The sequence below is a fragment of the Pelobates fuscus genome, chromosome 9 (assembly GCF_036172605.1).
Source record: "Pelobates fuscus isolate aPelFus1 chromosome 9, aPelFus1.pri, whole genome shotgun sequence".
Taxonomy (NCBI): Eukaryota; Metazoa; Chordata; class Amphibia; order Anura; family Pelobatidae; genus Pelobates; species Pelobates fuscus.
The window spans coordinates 147693905-147709114 of record NC_086325.1 but is presented as its reverse complement, the minus strand read 5'-3'; positions in this window follow the sequence as shown (position 1 = coordinate 147709114).

Here is a 15210-nt window from a genome sequence, read left to right as displayed (position 1 = left end):
CCCTCCAGACACTCTGTGTTACTGCAGATACTCCCTCCAGACACTCTGTGTTACTGCAGATACTCCCTCCAGACACTCTGTGTTACTGCAGATACTCCCTCCAGACACTCTGTGTTACTGCAGATACTCCCTCCAGACACCCTGTGTTACTGCAGATACTCCCTCCAGACACCCTGTGTTACTGCAGATACTCCCTCCAGACACCCTGTGTTACTGCAGATACTCCCTCCAGACACCCTGTGTTACTGCAGATACTCCCTCCAGACACCCTGTGTTACTGCAGATACTCCCTCCAGACACTCTGTGTTACTGCAGATACTCCCTCCAGACACCCTGTGTTACTGCAGATACTCCCTCCAGACACCCTGTGCTACTGCAGATACTCCCTCCAGACACCCTGTGTTACTGCAGATACTCCCTCCAGACACCCTGTGTTACTGCAGATACTCCCTCCAGACACCCTGTGTTACTGCAGATACTCCATCCAGACACCCTGTGTTACTGCAGATACTCCCCCCAGACACCCTGTGTTACTGCAGATACTCCCTCCAGACACCCTGTGTTACTGCAGATACTCCCTCCAGACACCCTGTGTTACTGCGGATACTCCCCCCAGACACTGACACAGAGCAGAATAGGGACTGTTCCCCCTACATAGGGTCACTTGGCAGATATGGATTGACACCTATCCTAAGGATCCCTGATACACACTGACACGGAGCCCTCCATGGGTGAAGATGGATTATTTTTTTGCACTCGTTTTTTTTTTCGTTTTTTTTAAATTGCGTCGGTTCTTATGGCTTTTTATTTGGCCTTTTTTGGGTCTGAAAAAAGAAGACGTCAAATGGTAAGTTTAATTTTTCTTTACAGGTTAGTTATTTTATTCCCCCTTCACTATTTTTTAGGGTGAGGGGGGTAGGTAGGGGGTAACTTTTTTGGGGGTGGGGGGTGGGTGACTAGGGGCTTGGGGACCCCTAGTCACCTTTGATTGGGGGGGGGGATTTTAATTTAGGGCCCCCACGCACCACTAAGGGGTGGGGGCTGGGGGGGGGACAGTAGGTCCCCCCTTATTGTTTTTGTTTTTTTAGGGCCCCCATCCACCGTTCAGGGGTGGGAGCCAGGGGGGGGAGGACAGTAGGTCCTCTCCCATTGTGATTTATGGCCCCCACCCACCACGCAGAGTTCTTGTGCCCCACAGTTCAAATTAACACTTGCTGAGTTTGGCAGAGTACACGCTGAAGGCCTGACACCCGCTTGAAGGACACTGACTGCTATTAGCTTACAGTGAAAAACGTTTTTGCTTTTTAAAGGCACGCTATAGTCACACCAGATATGAGTGGCAAAGTGCACTTGCTGAGGTTGGCAGAGTACACGCTGAAGACCTGACACCCGCTTGAAGACAACTAACTGCTATTCAATCTATAACAGAGAATTTTTTTTGTTTTTAAATGTCAAGCTTAAGCTATTGTGACACCATATATGAGTGGTGGCACTGGGCAAGTGGGCACAGTATCCACTGTGAGCCTGACACAGAAGCTGGCAGACAACTAACTGCTATTCAATCTATTACAGTGGAAAAACTTTTTTTCTTTTTAAAAGCACGCTATTGTCACACCAGATATGAGTGTCAAATGCACTTGCTGAGGTTGGCAGAGTACATGCTGAAGGCCTGACACCCGCTTGAAGACAACTAACTGCTATTCAATCTATTAGAGTGAAAAAAAAAATATTTTTAAATGTCAAGCTTAAGCTATTGTGACACCAGATATGAGTGGTGGCACTGGGCAAGTGGGCACAGTATCCACTGTGAGCCTGACACAGAAGCTGGCAGGCAGGCAACTGCAATTAGAAAAAAAAAGCAGACTGATGTTCTAGCCCTAAAAAGGGCATATTGGGGTGCTGTTCTTACAGCAGAGATCAGATAAGTCCTTCAGGACTGTAGTGGACACTGAATACCCTAGCCTAGCTATCAATTTCCCTATCTAATGAGCAGCAGCTACACTTTCCCTCCTCTCAGTAAGAATGCAGCTTCAGAATGAATCTAAAATGGATGCTGGGAGGGTCTGGAAGGGAGGGTCTGCTGCTAATTTGCTGGAATGTGTCTGCTGACCGTGAGGCACAGGGTCAAAGTTTGCTCAATGATGACGAATAGGGGGCGGATCAAACCGCGCATGTGTTCGCCCGCCGCAGCGAACGCGAACACGCTATGTTCGCCGGGAACTATTCGCCAGCGAACAGTTCGGTACATCACTATTGTTAATATTGTGCTCCCCAGGAGTAACTGGGCTCGGGGCAGCTGCCCCGTTTGCCCTGCGGTAAAGACTGCCGTGGCTGCCACACACAGGTACAGGTAGTTAGTCACAAACTGTTGTGCCTAATCATTAAATTTATGAAGCGCCAATATCAAAAAGCAATAATCGATTACCCTAAGGTTTTTAAAGATATTGGTGGGCACCAAAACCCTGTTAGGGATGAGTGAATTGAGTATTTTGAGAAAGGGAAAAAAACACTGACATCAAGTACTTGCAAATGATCAATACAAACATGTATTGATTAACAGAGACTTAATTAATAATCATTCAGCTTAGAATCCAGCTTAAAGGAACAGCTCAAAGAAACAGCTTAATAAAAAAACAGCTTAATACATCACCATAAGAGAGAGACTTGCTGCACTCGACTGAGAGAACTTCTAGCAGTACGGCTTGAAGGAGACCCTCTCTTACTGGGAAATCAGCTTAACCAGCAATACGCGACCGTATTACAGGTGGGTAGTACTCCAATGAGTGCCAAATTATCTCGTCTTTTTATAAGTTATTAATAATCAATGGGGTGAATAGACTGTACTTTTTTCACCAGATCTTCTTATCAGTGCAGCCCAGCAAAAATCTTGCAAAAGCGTTGGATGGGACTTGCAGTTGACCAGACTCCAGTCCCACAACAATGCCATGCCAGATCTGTGCGGTTAATTATCTCTCTTCTCATAACTATCTAAAAAACTAGCTCTGTTCTCGTAACTATCTCGTGAAGCTATGCATGACTGTTTTGTGGTTATTAACATTTTCAGTTCTGTGTACCGGCGCCATCTTGACTATCTATAAGAGTTTGATTTGCTCAATAGTGATCAATTAATCATTCTCAATTAATATTGAATATTATTATCACATTCCATCCCTTGATCACTCAGTGAGCAAAACCTCACACAATTACACATACCATTCAGGTTATCAGCAGGGGGAAAGCCCATTTACCCACTGATTCCCATGTTGCTCCATTCACACCGGGAACCGATTCAAGCAATAAAGCTCTCCGAGTCGAGGGTCACCTAAGTTAGCCTTAGGACATACCTCTTCCCGCTTAACAATCCTAATTAAGCTCTTCTAGTTCAATACTAGTATTACATTTTTAATCTAGCCATTATTTGAGTTCAGTAAATTGTAATTTCATCACACAGATAAATGCAAAGCATAATACAAAATAAAATAAAAACACATTACGCAATTCTTTTTATAATGTCAAAAGTGTCAGGGGTGCTGTTAGTCCAGTAGTATGTTGCATCACTATCCTCTATTAGAGTGTATGTTTGCTTATTGCTCTGTTGGTTTGCATAACTTACTCAATATTGGGTAGGTTTTTCTGAAGAAATATTAAAGCTTACAGGTGTATATAGTATGCAGCAGCCAAAGGGCGTTATAGATTCTAATGTTAACAAAGCAAATGATTTGTTTGGTAAAGTAATAGAGGTCATTGTCTCAGTTTCATTGTGGCTGAAATAGCCTTCTCCATAGAGGTTCGCCCTCATGTTTGGACAGGTAACGGTCAGGCAGGTTACTCTTATTTCAATCTCTTTCCATCTCATCTCTGCAGAATCACTCTGGTCCCAACCTCCAATCCGATCAAAGGGTGAAGAGTAAGCACAGCCATCACAATAACAGCCAGACCAATGAGCTTTGTCTGTAAAGATACAACTCATTTTACTGTCTCAAATATCATTTGCCCGAAGGCACATATTCCCATTTATCGTGACCTGACTTGGAGAGTATCACGGTATTGTCATTGCCTGTTGCAATAATGTCTGCTGGTTCTGGGGGACCTTTCTCTGTCCTCACCCAGACTTTGGCCCCTGGATTTAGGTTAGTAGAGCCAAATCCCTTATCTCCTCTTACTGTTTATAAGGTGGGGGGCTGTTCCCTTGTGTACCTGTCCCTGGTAAATGGGGATGGTAACCAATTGGGTTATTCTGTCCCTTCTCGCACTAGAAAGTCTTGTGGTCCCTGATTTAACAAGAGGACCTTTATTTCTCCTTGGTAATCAGCGTCTATGACCCCTCCCATTACATGTATCCCTTTAAGGACGAGGCTAGACCTGGGTGCAATTAGTCCAAAATGTCCCGGGGGTATTTGTTTTCCTATACCTGTGGGGAACATCTGAACTTGCCCTGTTTGAAGTCTTCTTCCTTTCTGGCTCGCAAGTCTATTCCTGCAGCCTCTGGGGTAGCCCTGTATGGTGCCAAGGCTCCCTCCTCTGTTTCCCAATATGTGATGGTGTTAATTGCTACATATGGTTTAGCTTGTATATTGGGTGCAATCATTCTAGTGAGGGAGTGTCATGATCTGAGAGTGGCCTATTGTTTAAGATGTCCACAGTTGTATGCAAGTTATCTCTCCATTTGACCATTGTCCCTTCACCAAGTTTTCTCAACTGTTGTTTCAACAACCCATTCATCCTTTCAATCAGACCAGCTGCTTGAGGATAATAAGGTATGTGAAATATCCATTCAACATTGTTTTCATCACAAAAGTCTTGTACCAATTTTCCTTTAAAGTGACTTCCATTGTCACTCTAAATCTGTAATGGAAGACCATAGTACTGTATCATGGTTTCCAACATTTTAATAGTATTTATTTGGGGAGCCCTCTTGCAAGGGTGGACCAATAAATACCCTAAATATGTATCCACAGCTGTGCATACATATCGACAATTTTTACTCATAGGAAGCGGACCTATGTAATCTTCCTGCCACATGGACGGAAAACAGCCCGAACCAAGGCTGGGTCTCCTAAAGTACCTGAGGATCGCATGCGGCTGGCAGCGGGACAGGATACGGAGCTGTTGTCTGAGAAAGCACCAACCTTGCCCATTGAGAGGTCCAGCCGGCCTTCGCTAGGCCCTGAGGCATCGCAGTTTTCGCAGCTGTACTGGGACTGTGCTCTCTCCTCGGCCCATCCAGCCGAGTGGCTGCAGCCAGCAGAAACTCAACGTGAAATAATCGAACCGGCCTTGCTAGACTTTGTCCTGACCCCCAACCTCAACAATCTGGTGTATTTAGTTCCAGCGCCTTGGCAGATCTGGCATCAGCTGATCCCAGGGTCCTATGGGTCCTATGGGTCATGGGGACGGTCCTGCACCTCCACACCATTACTGTGACTGGGTTCGTTAAAAGCTGACACCTCTCCAAAGCGCACAGGCTTGCCTTGCTTATTTTGTTTTATTTCATTTTATATACGCACCCTAGGCACTGTTCTTCCTGCTGATAGTACCACATAGACCCGGTTGATACCCTCCACGTCTCCTATCCCTCCCATCTCTCTAACTAGTCACTCACACAGGCTAGGGTTCATGTTCCAAACTAGTGCTGTATTCTCGATGATGTCAACCTATTGTTCCTGTAAGTTTATTTGTCCTATTTATAGTTAAATCCCCTCTCATAATATTGTAAAGCACTACGGAATCTGTTGGCGCTAGATAAATGGCGATAATAATAATAATAATATACCCTTTACTTATCAGCGGACATGTCTATCTAACCTGTTTTTAGAGTTTCCCACTTTTATCAACTTACCTAGCATGCTTTCAAATACTTAAAACACTGAGTACTAGACCTATAATTCAACCTGTTTAAAAATGTTTAAAAAGTGCAATTCTTTCATATGCCACAACACTGTACCTAAGATGTATGATGACTATGTGCTTGTCAATGTCGTCGTGGCATAACAAGCCCGTATGTTACTATTTGCACACAAAAATAAAGAATTATAAAAAAAACATGAAAGACTGTTACCTCATTTTGATGTACCATCTCCCATATCTGCTCCCACAAATCTTTTCCCTAGACTTCCTTTGTATGAATCATGAACTGATGTGACCATGTAGCTAGTCCATTGGCAACAGACCAGCAAAAGACTTTCTCCGCTTTACTGGAGATTCACCTGACTTGACTGCTTCTGGCAGATAAGCAGGTTCTTGTATCAGTGCATCAGCAATTGTCTCATGTAGTACAGCCATACCATTATTTCCTTGTTTAGCTCTACCCTGTATGTACCACTTCCATTTTATGATACTGGACTCTTGTGCATGACCTATCCTATGAGTCTTAGGGAAACTAAGTACCCATTGCATGATAGGTACCTCTGGGCGTAAGAATACTGTATGTCCTACTTCAGTAGCTGAAGGGCCGGTGCAAGGATTTTTGACTACACAGGCGAAGATGAATTTTGCCACCCGCCTCCCCGTCAAATTTTTTTTTTATCTTCACCTGTGTGTCTTTTACCCCCCTTTTGACTAACTTACCCCTTTAGTGTTTTATATCCCATTTTGTATGTCTTGCCCCACCTTTTATCCTTTGTGTGTCCCCTTTGCTGTATTTTATCACTCCTGTGTCTCTTACAACCCTCCTTGTGTATTTTTTACTTCCCCAGCCCCTTTGCCTTTCTCTTTCTTCCCCCCAGCCCTTTTGTGTGTCTTTCGTCCCCCAGCCCTTTTGTGTGTCTTTCGTCCCCCAGCCCTTTTGTGTGGCTCTTTCTCCCCAACATATTTGTGCGTCTTTTTATTCCAGTACCTTTGTGCATCTTTCTCCCCCTAGCCTCTTTGTGCATCTCTTTCTCCCCCTAGCCTCTTTGTGCTTCGTTCTCCCCCACAGCCCCTCTGTGCTTCGTTCTCCCCCACAGCCCCTCTGTTCATCTTTCACCCCAGCCCCTCACCCTTCTGTGCGACTCTTACTCCCCCCAGCCCCTTTGTGTTTGTCCCCCCTCAACCCCACTGTATGTTTCTTTGTGCCACCCAGCCCTCCTGTGTCTTTTTTTTTTTTTATATTTTTATTGTTTTCACAATATAAACGCATTTATCAAACTGATTTGTAATAAAGCAAGTAGTTGCCCGCGCAGGGGCATAAGCGTTAGTAAATAAAGGTGCAGACATTTTGTCGCTTACGCAGAAGCGGATTTGTCATAGCCTGTGTAGCAGAACATATTGATTCATATTATCAACTGATCTATACAATTACATTGGATTATCGCTTCGTGAGCTGGTTGTGTACTCTATGCAATAAATTTTCCTTATAAGATCAATGCAAACATTAAAGAACGTAAGTTGTATTCACACAGTATAGGTCTGTAAGCGTCTAGTATTTAGGCTAATGGAATAAAAGGAGCGAGTAGCAACAACGAGGCACGACATACTGGGCGCCTCGACCGCTCCCTGCTGATCACACATGGCGGGAACACACACAAGGTCTCCGATCTACGAGGAGTGGAGGAATTGCTATCCACACTGGGACTACCACCAGAGACTATGCGCCCTACAGCTCACTCCGGAGCCGCCAAACCGCAGAACAGATGGGACCCGGACACAGTAAAAACTTTCGTACCACGACGACCCAGACACGGCTTCCCTGTTGCCGATCCACCATGAAATCTACCAAGGACAAAGACACTCACGTCAACTTTGTGACCGGGGCTATTGAACCAAACCAAGTCAGAGTTAATTTCGCAAGACTCCACAGTTATTTTTGCAGTTTATATGTTTTGTTTATTTGATCGATTTTACTGTTGCAATCTACCACCTATTGAAAAAGGCTGGCTGCGAACCAAACGTATACAAATGCTACCAAGTAGTTATTCTAAGATTATAGTTCCACGTCTGGAGTTACGCTCATAGTCCACTTTAAACTACCCTGCTATAGCTCACTCAGTCTGTATATACTATGCTTTTCTACCCACATTACATTTCTACCCACATCTACCCTACGCTTTTCTATCACATTAAGCTTGTTTAATATAAAATCTTGTTATATTGTATGCTTAGGCCCTCCTGTGACCAGCATTACCTATCGCTCAGCCAAGTCTACTATAACTACTAAGCTGGCCCACACTCTGTTTTAGATTGAGAAGCAATTACTTTCTTACCTAGGTGGCATATCGTAAAGTTTAAGCCTGATTATATTTTTTGAAATGCTAATGTGCACTGTTTTCATGCCAACGCCTCATTAGAACGTCAGTATACTCGCTGTTGACCTACACTTATTGTCAGCTTTCATCATGATCTTCCATCCCTGCTATAGACGACCTGCTGACATACCTATCGTTTTAACTCTCGTTAGGCCTCAATGTTTTAACTTAATTTTATGTTGCAACCTACCGCTTAATGAAAAAGGCTTGCTGCAAACCAAACGTATAAAAATACTACCTAGTAGTTATCCTAAGATTATAGTCCCACGTCTTGATTTACGCACATAGCCTACTTTAAACTACCCTGCTATAGCTCATTCAGTAGGTACATACTATGCTTTTCTACCCTGGTTAAAGCAACTACGGGCGGGATCCAAATAAGCCTGTTTAATATAAAAGCTTCTTATATTGTATGCTTAGGCCCTCCAGTGACCAGCATTACCTATAACTCAGCCATGTCCACTATAACTACTAAGCTGGTCTACACTCTGTGTTAGATTGAGAAGCACTTACTTTCTTACCTAGGTGGCATATAGGAAAGTTTACGCCTGTCTATATTTTTTTTAAATGCTAATGTGCACTGTTTTCATGCCAATGCCTCATTAGAATGTCAGTATACTCGCCGTTAATCTACGCTTATTGTCAGCTTACATTATGATCTTCCATCCTCGCTATAGACGACCTGCTGACATACCTATCGTTTTACCTCTCGTTAAGCCTAGATGTCTTAACTTAATTATACGAATATCTAGAATGTACCAAAACCTGCTGTTCCATGTTAAAAAAAAAAGTGTGCTGTATCAAATGCCACTCATTGAAATGCCATGATTATGCCTGCAGTAGCTGCTGTGGCCCTGCACGCTTGCCTGTAACTTATATGCACATGCAAAAATAAAGAATTAAAAAAAAAAAAAAAAAATTAAATAAAAGGAGCGAGTAGAGGAAGATAAACGCATTTATCAAACTGATTTGTAATAAAGCAAGTAGGTGCCCGCGCAGGGGCATAAGCGTTAGTAAATAAAGGTGCAGACATTTTGTCGCTTACGCAGAAGCGGATTTGTCATAGCCTGTGTAGCAGAACATATTGATTCATATTATTAACTGATCTATACAATTACATTGGATTATCGCTTCGTGAGCTGGTTGTGTACTCTATGCAATCAATTTTCCTTATAAGATCAATGCAAACATTAAAGAACGTAAGTTGTATTCACACAGTATAGGTCTGTAAGCATCTAGCATTTAGGCTAATGGAATAAAAGGAGCGAGTAGAGGAAGAATTTACATATAAGTAAGAACATTTTTTTTTTCCTCCTTTTTACCTATAATATGCCGTATAAATCCTTACGTGAGTAAACGCTCTAGGGTCGTCATTGCCTTGTTGCTAGCTGCTGCATGTTAAGCTTAGTATGCTTTAAATAAAACTAAAATAGCAGGCTGGCAGGTGGAAACCTGCAGTAATGCCATAACCCCAAGTTAAGGTATTTGTTACGCGATCCAGGTTTATCAGTAATAAAGAAAAATAAACGTGTCCCTTCTCTGGAGGTGGTTAATCAGCTCTGCTGTGGGGGGGATCCCTCATCCCTTGCTTCTCGGGTGGTCTCTTGTGCTTGAACTGGTTGCTCACAGCTTGGGCCCCCCAGAGTCCTACACATAGCAGATCCCCTCAGTTCCACCCATGGCTTGCCCCCGCCGTGCACCAGAGGGCTTCCCAGTGTTGTGGGCACTCAGGGTCGGGAGCAGTCCGGCAGCCCCCCACCCCTGAAAAGGCCTCGGGACCCCCGTCCCCTGCACCTCCCCAACTCCTGCTAACCTCTGTTGGAGCTCCAGTCTTTTGACGCCTCACCCTTCTCCGGCCACATGCTCGGCTCCGGTGTGTGCCTCCCCAGCCACTGGTCCGCCGGGGGTCAGCACACCCCGGCGCCGCAGGGCTCGCAGAGTTGGGGGCGACAGCCCCTGGACCACCACCAAATCCTGGGGCCCAGACCGGCTCCTCACCAGACAGGTCTCCGCCTCGGGTGGTCCCTTCATGGGATCCGGTATCCTGAGGGTCTGGGCGGCCCAGCGTGGCTCTCAGCCGCGTGTGTGCCTCTGCCATCTTGGCTCCTCGTTGAGGAAGGACCCCGCACCGCGCAGGTCTTCACCTCCAGCCTCTGAAGGTCTGACACATGGGCCGGGATTACCCCCACCGGCCGGGGGGGGGGGAGCGGGACCGGGCCGGCGTCCATCTCTCTCCCTCCTTTGCCTCACTTGCAGCGCCGCCGCCTCCACCTATGTGAAGGCCCTGTGCCGTCCATTCAGGGTTGCTGCATGTGGAGCGGCTGCTTGTACCTCGCTTGGGCTCTTCTCCTATGCTGCCTCGGCTCCCGGTGCTCGTAACAGGTAGTTTCTATGTTTTTTTCGGCTTTTCAGGCTTTTTTTTTACAGCTTTCATGCCGTTTAGGATCGGAGCTAGTGTGGATGGCTGCCGCTCCGCTCGGCGGCCCGGCCCCGCCCCCCCTCCTGTGTCTTAATATTCTCCCCTACCTTTTATTCCCCCCCTCCCCTCCTGTACCTTTTATTGTCCCTCCTGTACCTTTTATTGTCTCACCTCCTCCCCTCCTGAACCTTTCATTGTTGACCTTTCCCTCCTGTGTCTTTCAATGCCCCTGTACCTTTTAATGTCCCCCCTCCTGTCCCATTTATTGTCCCCCCTTCATTGTCCCTCTCCTGTATCTTTCATAATCCCCCTATTGTTCCTTTTACTGTCTCCCCTCCTGAACCTTTCATAGTCCCCCCTCCCTACCTGTACCTTTTATTGTCCCCCTACCCTCCTATACCCTTTCCCCCCTCCTGTCCTGTATCTTTTATTGTCCCCCTCCCCTCTTGTACCTTTTATTGTTGTCCCCTGTATCTTATATTGTCCCCCACTCCCCTATTCTACCTTTTATTATTGTTCCCCCTCCTGTACCTTTTATTGTCTTCCCTCTTGAACCTTTCATAGTCCCCCCCTTCCTGTACCTTTTATTGTACCCTTACACTCCTGTTCCTTTTATTGTCCCCCCTCCTCTCATGTCTCTTTTATTGCCCCCCTTCCTGTATCTTTTATTGTCCCCTTACACTCCTGTTCCTTTTATTGTCCCCCCTCCTCTCATGTCTCTTTTATTGCCCCCCCTCCTGTATCTTTTATTGTCCCCTTACCCTCCTGTTCCTTTTATTGCCCCCCTCCTCTCATGTCTCTTTTATTGTCCCCCCTTCCTGTATCTTTTATTGCCCCCCCTTCCTGTATCTTTTATTGTCCCCTTACCCTCCTTTTTCCTTCTATTGCCTCCCCTCCTCTCATGTCTCTTTTATTGCCCCCCCCTTCCTGTATCTTTTATTGTCCCCTTACCCTCCTGTTCCTTTTATTGTCCCCCCTTCCTGTATATTTTATTGCCCCCCCTTCCTGTATGTTTTATTGCCCCCCCTTCCTGTATCTTTTATTGTCCCCTTACCCTCCTGTTCCTTTTATTGTCCCCCCCTCCTCTCATGTCTTTTTTATTGCCCCCCTTCCTGTATCTTTTATTGTCCCCTTACCCTCCTGTTCCTTCTATTGCCCCCCCTCCTCTCATGTCTCTTTTATTGCCCCCCCTTCCTGTATCTTTTATTGTCCCCTTACCCTCCTGTTCCTTTTATTGCCCCCCCTCCTCTCATGTCTCTTTTATTGCCCCCCTTCTGTATCTTTTATTGTCCCCTTACCCTCCTGTTCCTTTTATTGCCCCCCCTCCTCTCATGTCTCTTATATTGTCCCCCCTTCCTGTATCTTTTATTGTCCCCCCTTCCTGTATCTTTTATTGACCCCCCCTCCTCTCATGTCTCTTTTTTTGTCCCTTTACCCTCCTGTATCTTTTATTGTCCGCCCTCCTCTCATATCTCTTTTATTGCCCCCCCTTCCTGTACCTTTTATTGTCTCCTTCCTCTCCCCTCCGCACCTCCATCCATGTGACTGATCTGGTCTGACAGGAAGCAGTTTGTTGCATTTTCTGTCAGACCGGGTAAGTAGCGTTCCGCCCGCTCAGCCACACACCGACAGACAGGAGGGGAGCGATGCGAATGGCGCTCTCCTCCTTCTGTTCACCGGAGATCGCGCCCCCTGGACCCGCGCGCCCTAAGGCGGTCGCCTGGGCCGCCCTAGGGTAGCGCCGGACCTGAGTAGCTGGTGGTAGTTGCATAGGGGGCATTAACAATTTTCCTACCAGAACTGGACTGGCTGAGATATAGGGTTTAGTTCCAAAACTGTAATAGCCATCCCTCAAATGCAAGGTCAATACTTTAAGGATATAAATTTCAATTACCGTATATACTCGAGTATAAGTCGGCACATACAGTCAGTGTCAGTGTCTGTATTATGGCAATTTACATTGCCATAATACAGACAGGGGGCTGTGTAGGAGGGGGCTGGCAGAGAGCGTTTACTTACCTCTCCTGCAGCTCCTGTCAGCTCCCTTCTCCTCTGCACCGGTCCGGTCAGCTCCCCTGTCAGATCCCAGTGTAAGTCTCGCGAGAGCCACGGGGTCATAGCGCAGCCGCGAGACTTACACTGGGACTTGCAGAGGGAGCTGACCGGACACCGGCGCGGAGGAGAAGGGAGCTGACAGGAGCTGCAGGAGAGGTAAGTAAACGCTCTCTGCCAGCCCCCCTCCACTGAACTGCCAATGCCACTGGACCACCGGGGAGTGAGAGCCCCCCTCCCTGCCATGTATCAAGCAGGGAGGGGGGGACGAAAAAAAATATATATATTAATAATAATAATAATAAAATAAAAAATAATAATTTAACAAAACATTTTTATTAAAATAATAAATTTAAAAAAATAATAATAATAAAAATGCCCACCCCCCACCAAGGCTCTGCATCACACACACACTGCACTCATACACACACTGCACTCATACACACACACACTGCACTCATACACACACACTGCACTCATACACACACACTGCACTCATACACACACACACTGCACTCATACACACACACTGCTCTCATACACACACACTGCTCTCATACACACGCACTGCTCTCATACACACACACTGCTCTCATATACACACTGCACTCATATACACACACACTGCATTCATTATATACACACTGTAAATACATATTAAATTAATATAATTTTTTTAGGATCTAATTTTATTTAGAAATTTACCAGTAGCTGCTGCATTTCCCACCCTAGTCTTTTACTCGAGTCAATACGTTTTCCCAGTTTTTGGGGGTAAAATTAGGGGCCTCGGCTTATATTCGGGTCGGCTTATACTCGAATATACATGGAGTGCAGAATTATTAGGCAAATGAGTATTTTGACCACATCATCCTCTTTATGCATGTTGTCTTACTCCAAGCTGTATAGGCTCGAAAGCCTACTACCAATTAAGCATATTAGGTGATGTGCATCTCTGTAATGAGAAGGGGTGTGGTCTAATGACATCAACACCCTATATCAGGTGTGCATAATTATTAGGCAACTTCCTTTCCTTTGGCAAAATGGGTCAAAAGAAGGACTTGACAGGCTCAGAAAAGTCAAAAATAGTGAGATATCTTGCAGAGGGATGCAGCACTCTTAAAATTGCAAAGCTTCTGAAGCGTGATCATCGAACAATCAAGCGTTTCATTCAAAATAGTCAACAGGGTCGCAAGAAGCGTGTGGAGAAACCAAGGCGCAAAATAACTGCCCATGAACTGAGAAAAGTCAAGCGTGCAGCTGCCAAGATGCCACTTGCCACCAGTTTGGCCATATTTCAGAGCTGCAACATCACTGGAGTGCCCAAAAGCACAAGGTGTGCAATACTCAGAGACATGGCCAATGTAAGAAAGGCTGAAAGACGACCACCACTGAACAAGACACACAAGCTGAAACGTCAAGACTGGGCCAAGAAATATCTCAAGACTGATTTTTCTAAGGTTTTATGGACTGATGAAATGAGAGTGAGTCTTGATGGGCCAGATGGATGGGCCCGTGGCTGGATTGGTAAAGGGCAGAGAGCTCCAGTCCGACTCAGACGCCAGCAAGGTGGAGGTGGAGTACTGGTTTGGGCTGGTATCATCAAAGATGAGCTTGTGGGGCCTTTTCGGGTTGAGGATGGAGTCAAGCTCAACTCCCAGTCCTACTGCCAGTTTATGGAAGACACCTTCTTCAAGCAGTGGTACAGGAAGAAGTCTGCATCCTTCAAGAAAAACATGATTTTCATGCAGGACAATGCTCCATCACACGCGTCCAAGTACTCCACAGCGTGGCTGGCAAGAAAGGGTATAAAAGAAGAAAATCTAATGACATGGCCTCCTTGTTCACCTGATCTGAACCCCATTGAGAACCTGTGGTCCATCATCAAATGTGAGATTTACAAGGAGGGAAAACAGTACACCTCTCTGAACAGTGTCTGGGAGGCTGTGGTTGCTTCTGCACGCAGTGTTGATGGTGAACAGATCAAAACACTGACAGAATCCATGGATGGCAGGCTTTTGAGTGTCATTGCAAAGAAAGGTGGCTATATTGGTCACTGATTTGTTTTTGTTTTGTTTTTGAATGTCAGAAATGTATATTTGTGAATGTTGAGATGTTATATTGGTTTCACTGGTAAAAATAAATAATTGAAATGGGTATATATTTGTTTTTTGTTAAGTTGCCTAATAATTATGCACAGTAATAGTCACCTGCACACACAGATATCCCCCTAAAATAGCTAAAACTAAAAACAAACTAAAAACTACTTCCAAAAATATTCAGCTTTGATATTAATGAGTTTTTTGGGTTCATTGAGAACATGGTTGTTGTTCAATAATAAAATTAATCCTCAAAAATACAACTTGCCTAATAATTCTGCACTCCCTGTATACGGTATGTATTCAGGTATGGGGACAATTAAAACTGAATACTTCTTTTTTGGCAACTGTCCAATTTTCAGTTCTACCCAGGTCTGGATTGCTTCTGTTCTCTTACCTCTCAGACCTGTGATTACATAGG